This window comes from Octopus bimaculoides, chromosome 2 (assembly GCF_046866305.1).
Source record: "Octopus bimaculoides isolate indiv1 chromosome 2, ASM4686630v1, whole genome shotgun sequence".
NCBI lineage: Eukaryota > Metazoa > Mollusca > Cephalopoda > Octopoda > Octopodidae > Octopus > Octopus bimaculoides.
The window spans coordinates 31,824,763-31,830,749 of NC_142929.1; the positions used below are offsets into that span (position 1 = coordinate 31,824,763).

The window sequence follows — 5,987 nt, forward strand, 5'->3', positions numbered from 1 at the left end:
ATAAAAGAAAATGAATTAGAAGCAATCGGTTATACTCAAACACCATAAAAAGAAAAATTATACTTACTTTGGAAAAACATAGTCGAATCAGTTGTCTCACATAAATAGCTTCCCTTGATTAAATAAATGAAATAAGAGGGAGAAAAAATTCGATATATTCGGGAAATTAGAGAACAGATTTTCAATGTGTATTAAAAGATTGAACAGTATTTGAAGTTATATCATATTGTAGGAAATATTTGGTTTTAATACTTTAATATCCATTTCAGTCTAACACAATCAGAGAAAAATATAAAAATCCAGTATCTTGTGTAGAATGATGAATTCCATGTATAAAATTTCGAAACTTTGAGATCGATGTTAAGGATTATACGTATATATACGAGCGCTGGTCCTTTTATAAAAGTATTTCCAAACTATGATGTACAAACAAATGTGTGTGTGTGTGTGTGTGTGTGTGTGTGTGTGTGTGTGTGTGCGTGCGTATGTGCATATCTGTTTATCTATAAGTCTATTTTGGAATTGGTTTATATGTGCATATGTTTGTGTGTCTGTGTTGTTCCCCCAGCATCGCTTGACAACCGATGGTGATGTGTTTACGTCCCTGTAATCTAGCAGTTCAGCAAAAGAGACCGATAGGATATAAGTACCAGTCTCCCAAAGAATAAGTCCTGGGGTCAATTTGCTCGACTAAAAGGCGGTGCTCCAGCATGGTCGCAGTCAAATGACTGAAACAAGTAAAAGAGATAAATAGAAAAAGATGCTACAAAACGCTACGGGTAAGATATAGGATCCCTAATGCCTAATGCTATTGCGATCTCATTTCATGGACTTTCATTTATCACTAACTGCCAAATTTGTGTTCAAAAAACTTTATTCATTACCTAGGTTGCTTAATACCATATAATAAACTACTAACGAAATTGGTAATTATACATTTTACGTTCATCAACTTGAAACAACTTCTAACCGAGGCTAATTTAACTTGAACCGTCCAAATCGGTGCGCTATTATAATAAATTACACCGTCCAAAGGAAGGGAGCGTTTCCTAGTATATATATATATATATATATATATATATATATATATATATATATATATATATATATATATATATATATATATGGGGGGGGGTGTATATACACATACATATATATGTATGTGCGTGTATTTATATTTAATGGGAGAGACTGAGTGAGCGAGAGAGAAAGAGAGAGAGAGAGAACGACAGAAAAATGAAAATGTGAGTATATATATTTTGGAAAACTTATATAGAAACCTAAGGTTTTTTCTGGAACTACAATAAAAAGAATATGCATTATACTGAAGACAGCAAATATGAAGATAAAGTAGAAAGCTAAGATAGTCGCAAAATTTCATAGCTTAGGTGTGAGAGAAACCGAATGAAAGAATTTTTGCATGGAGTGCAAATTTTCATATCAGCATTTATAAGTATTGACATTCACGCTAAGGCAATGTGATGACAGAAAATCAATTCACTGTCATAAAACATAATGTAAAATACTGGCAAATATATATCTGTATACACACATACACATCAATATATCTATATGTATGCGCAGATACGCATACATATATGTAGATCTATATATATCTGAACATGTATAAATTTACATATAAATATATGTATATAATATATATACACACACACACACACACATATATATACCTATATTTATAAGTTCATATACATATGCATATAGAGATGTCTGTGTGTGTGTGTGTGTGTGTGTTTGTGTGTGTGTGTGTGTGTGTGTGTGTGTGTGTGTGTTGAAATACACATCTGACAAATTGTAAATTCTCAAGTCAATTTCACTGCATTTTACCAGTGAGAAAATGATCTCGCTTATGGTAAAAGATGTAAATACACCTTTATCATTTCAGTGGAACCTCCTATTGGATTCCTAGATTCATTTCTGGCTCTCTACTCCGTCCTCGGTTTAGGAATAGCAAAGGGAGTTAATCTTGATCTTACAGGAAGCAGAAACTTTATAATGAATCACTCAAACTACTTACGAATTTATTCATCCTGGGCCGCTCACGAGCGCAAATTTGTTATCAGTATTCTTTTCTACTCTAGGCATAAGGCCCGAAATTTTGGGGGAGGGGTCCAGTGGATTAGCTCGACCACAGCACGCAGCTGGTACTTAATTTATCGACTCCGAAAGGATGAAAGGCAAAGTCGACCTCGGCGGAATTTGAACTCACAGACGAAATACTGCTAAGCATTTCGCCCGGCATACTAACATTTCTGCCAGCTCGCCGCCTTAAATTTGTCATTAATATTGACTGGTTCATTATATAGCTGTGACTTACTATCAGTCTAGGATTAACTTTCTTTGGCATCTCCTACGCAACAAGGCATACCGAGCCAAAATTGCATGTAGAATTCCAATAAAAAGGGCTACAAGGAGCTAATAATGGTGTATTTCTATATTTTACCGTAAGCGAGAATGTTTCTTCCCTCTAGTAGACTGCAGTGAAGTTCCTTTTAGAAGTTGAAATATGTCAGTAGCATATTTGAACTACGATAAATCTTGTTAAACTTCCCACTATTGCATTCTGCACTGCTATGTATCTATACTATATATATATATATATATATATATATATATATATATATATATATATATATATATATATATATATATAAATATATATATTCTTTTATTCTTTTACTCATTTCAGTCATCTGACTGCGGCCATGCTGGAACACCACCTTTAGTCAAGCAAATCGCCCCCAGGACTTATTCTTTGTAAGCCTACTATTAATTCCATAGGTCTCATTTGCCGGACTGGTAAGTTACGGGTCGTAAACACACCAGCGTCGGTTGGCAAGCGATTCTTGGGGACAAACAAACACACAAACACACACAAACATACACACGCACACACACACACACACACACATACACACACACATATATATATATATATGTATACGACGATTTTCTTTCAGTTTCCGTTTACCAAATCCAATCACAAGACTCTCGTCGGCTCGAGGTTATAGGTGCCACGCAGTACAACTGAACCCGGAACCATGTGGTTGGTAAGCAAGCTAATTACCACACAGCCTCTCCTGCGCCTAGATCGCAAGTCACTACACATTCTTTATTTTCTCTCTCTGTTTCTTTCCGTGTTCCTTTCTGTGGAAGGGTGTAGGCTCAAAACGTTAAAGACTTTTTCACTTCCCGATCGTTAAACTAATAGATCTGTTTGTTGTCTACACCACCTGTCTTCGTCTTTTGTTTGTTTGTGAATTCTCCCTGTATGTATATATATGTGTGTGTGTGTATGTGTGTGTGTGTGTGTGTGTGTGTGTGTGTGTGTGTATTGTTGAAAACGCACTTAAATTTCAAAAGCTCGTAAATGTTTAAAATACTTTTATTTGCATATATACCAAACTAGTTTCAACAATATTTTTTGCTTATTAATGGTAAAAGTTTAAAATTAGAAAAACATCGTTAAAAGTTTCTATGTTGACAAATCAAAACGTTTCAATGTTGACAAATTAAAATGTTTCAATGTTGATAAATTATCATGTTCAAAACAGAAGGTGTAAGTTTGAAATTAAAACTGTATATCAATTTGTTAGAATGTACAAGGTTCATTAATTTCAGTTGTGGTCGACAAGTCATACTGAAAAAAACAAGTATGAGAATTAAAATAGTAAAAAAGGGAAATTGGTTTACGGTTTCTCAGATCTTCTTTAAATAGTCGCTTTCGCTTGTAATGGTATGTTTAGGGTTCGGCTGTATTTATGATTTTTTTTTTCTGCGAGCGGATGTTATTTTTGATTCGTTGAAAAATTGATGACGTTTTTCTTCCGTGGTCATCCTTGTCATTCTCCTAGGTTGGTTTCCTTGTGGATACGGTTATAGGTCGTTCCGGTTGGTTGGTTCTCTTAAAGGGTCATTTCGTTGTATTCGCTGAAGGTCGGTTTTGATTGGTCTGGAATTATGTGACGTCAGCAACTGGTGTTTGTGGAATTTCATTGGATTGGAAGTGGGTGACGTCGACATCTTGCGTTTGTGTGGTGATTTGGAGTTGCGGTTTCGAAACCCGGGTGGAAAAGTTATTGCTTATTTTTATAAATGAGTAAGCAGGTGGCAGTATCAGTGAAGTATTTATTTCTGAGAAAGCATTAGACATTTATAATGATTTAGTAAAGAATCCCCCGAGTACACGTGCTGAAAGTGATACTTTTGAATTCAAAGCTTGTAGAGGTTAGTACGAGAAATTTAAGAAGGGAAGTGAAATACACAGTGTAATTAGGCATAGAGAGGCAGCGAGTTCAAACAAGGAAGCAGCTGAGAAATTTGTGATTGAGTTTAGTGTTTAGAGTTTAATGTGATTAAATTTCGTGTTTAATGGGAATGAGACAGGATTATTTTGGAAACGAATGCTAAATAGGGCCTATATTACTAAAGAGTAAAAAGCGTTGCCAGGGCACAAACCAATGAAAAGTAGACTCTTTTGCTATGCAGCAACGCAAGTGGCGATTTCAAGGTCAAGCCATTGCTTGTTTACCATTCTTATAATCCAAGGTTTTTTTTAAAGAAACAATGCTATGAAGAGTAAATTGCCTGTTTTGTGGCGGGCTAATACGAAGGCTTAGGTTATTAGACAATTTTTTTATTGAGTGGATTTATGAAGCTTTTGCCCGGAGTGTTAAAAAATATCTGTAAGAAAAATACTTGCCACTAAAATGCCTTCTCGTGTTAGACAATGCTCCCGCTCAGCCTCCATATTAGGAGGATGATTTAGTTGAAGAGTTTAATTTTATTCAGGTCAAATACCTGCCACTTAACACAACTCCTCTAATTCAACCAATAGACCAACAGATCTTGGCAAACTTTAAGGAACTTTACACAATAGTTCTGATGCGAAAATGTTTTCAAGTCACTAATGACACTCAGTTAATTCTCAGAGAATTTTGTTAAAATCCTTTCAATATCCTGAATTGTGTTAATCTTATTGATAATGCATGGAACCAAGTGAGTTTTAGAACCATGAATTCAGCATGAGGGAAACATTGGTCAGTCTGTGTACCAGAACGAGAGTTTGAGGGGTCTAAGACATCTACAAGTACTGCTGCTGTCGAGGATATTCCTATTGTTGATGATATTGCCTCTATGGGAAAAACCTATGGGCTTGGATGCCGACAGTGAAGATATTGAAGATGTGGTGGAAGACCACCGTAATGAGGTTACCACCGAAGAGCAGGTAAACTTTCAAAATGAATAGCAAAAGAGTTTGGCTGGGGAAATGTCTTCCGGGGAGAAGGAAGGAAAGGAGGGGGTCCCAAGTTCTTTAATCAAAAGCATTTGTGCTAAATGGGGTGATGGATAAAGTTTTGTGGAAAAACATCACTCTGATGCAGTAGTAGCAAATAGGGCAGTAAACATTTTCAATGACAATGCCATGTTCCGTTTTAGAAAAAAATTACAACGCAGGCAAAAACAATTAACACTGGACAAGTTTTTACTGAAAGAGAACAGAAAAGAAACTCCAGAGAAAGATTTACTTGAGCCAAAGAGACGGAAAAGCGAAGAAACACCCGAAAGACAGTTATCACAACTTTTTATGGAAGGGGATTCTCCTTTGTGTGTTTGAATTAGTTTGTTTGAAGCATGGGAAAAGTGGTTGTGGGAAACAAGCTTCTTACCACTCAGACTCGCCTGTGCGTCTGTATTTTTGTCTAGAAATAGATTTTTTCCTGCATCTTGCATGACATATAATCATTACTTTGTCCTGATTTTATCTATCGTTTCTAAAATACTACTGATATGGTCATAATATTAGAATGCTGAATTAAACGTCTTGTTCGAAAATGCTCAATCTTTGGAATCTGCGTCGGAACAATCACATGATGCGTATTGTGATTGTAGTACGTTGAGCTCCAGTCTAATTAACAGCTGCATTGCAATTCACCCATGATTCAATAGTTACTAAAGCTCAATGA

General features: G+C 35.6%; 1 pseudogene; it reads left to right on the forward strand.

Annotated features, from left to right (window-relative positions):
* The window catches only part of LOC149136903 (uncharacterized), a 5,619-nt pseudogene extending 66 nt beyond the window's left edge, over positions 1 to 5,553 (forward strand).
* Positions 5,554 to 5,987: the final 434 nt, after the last annotated feature.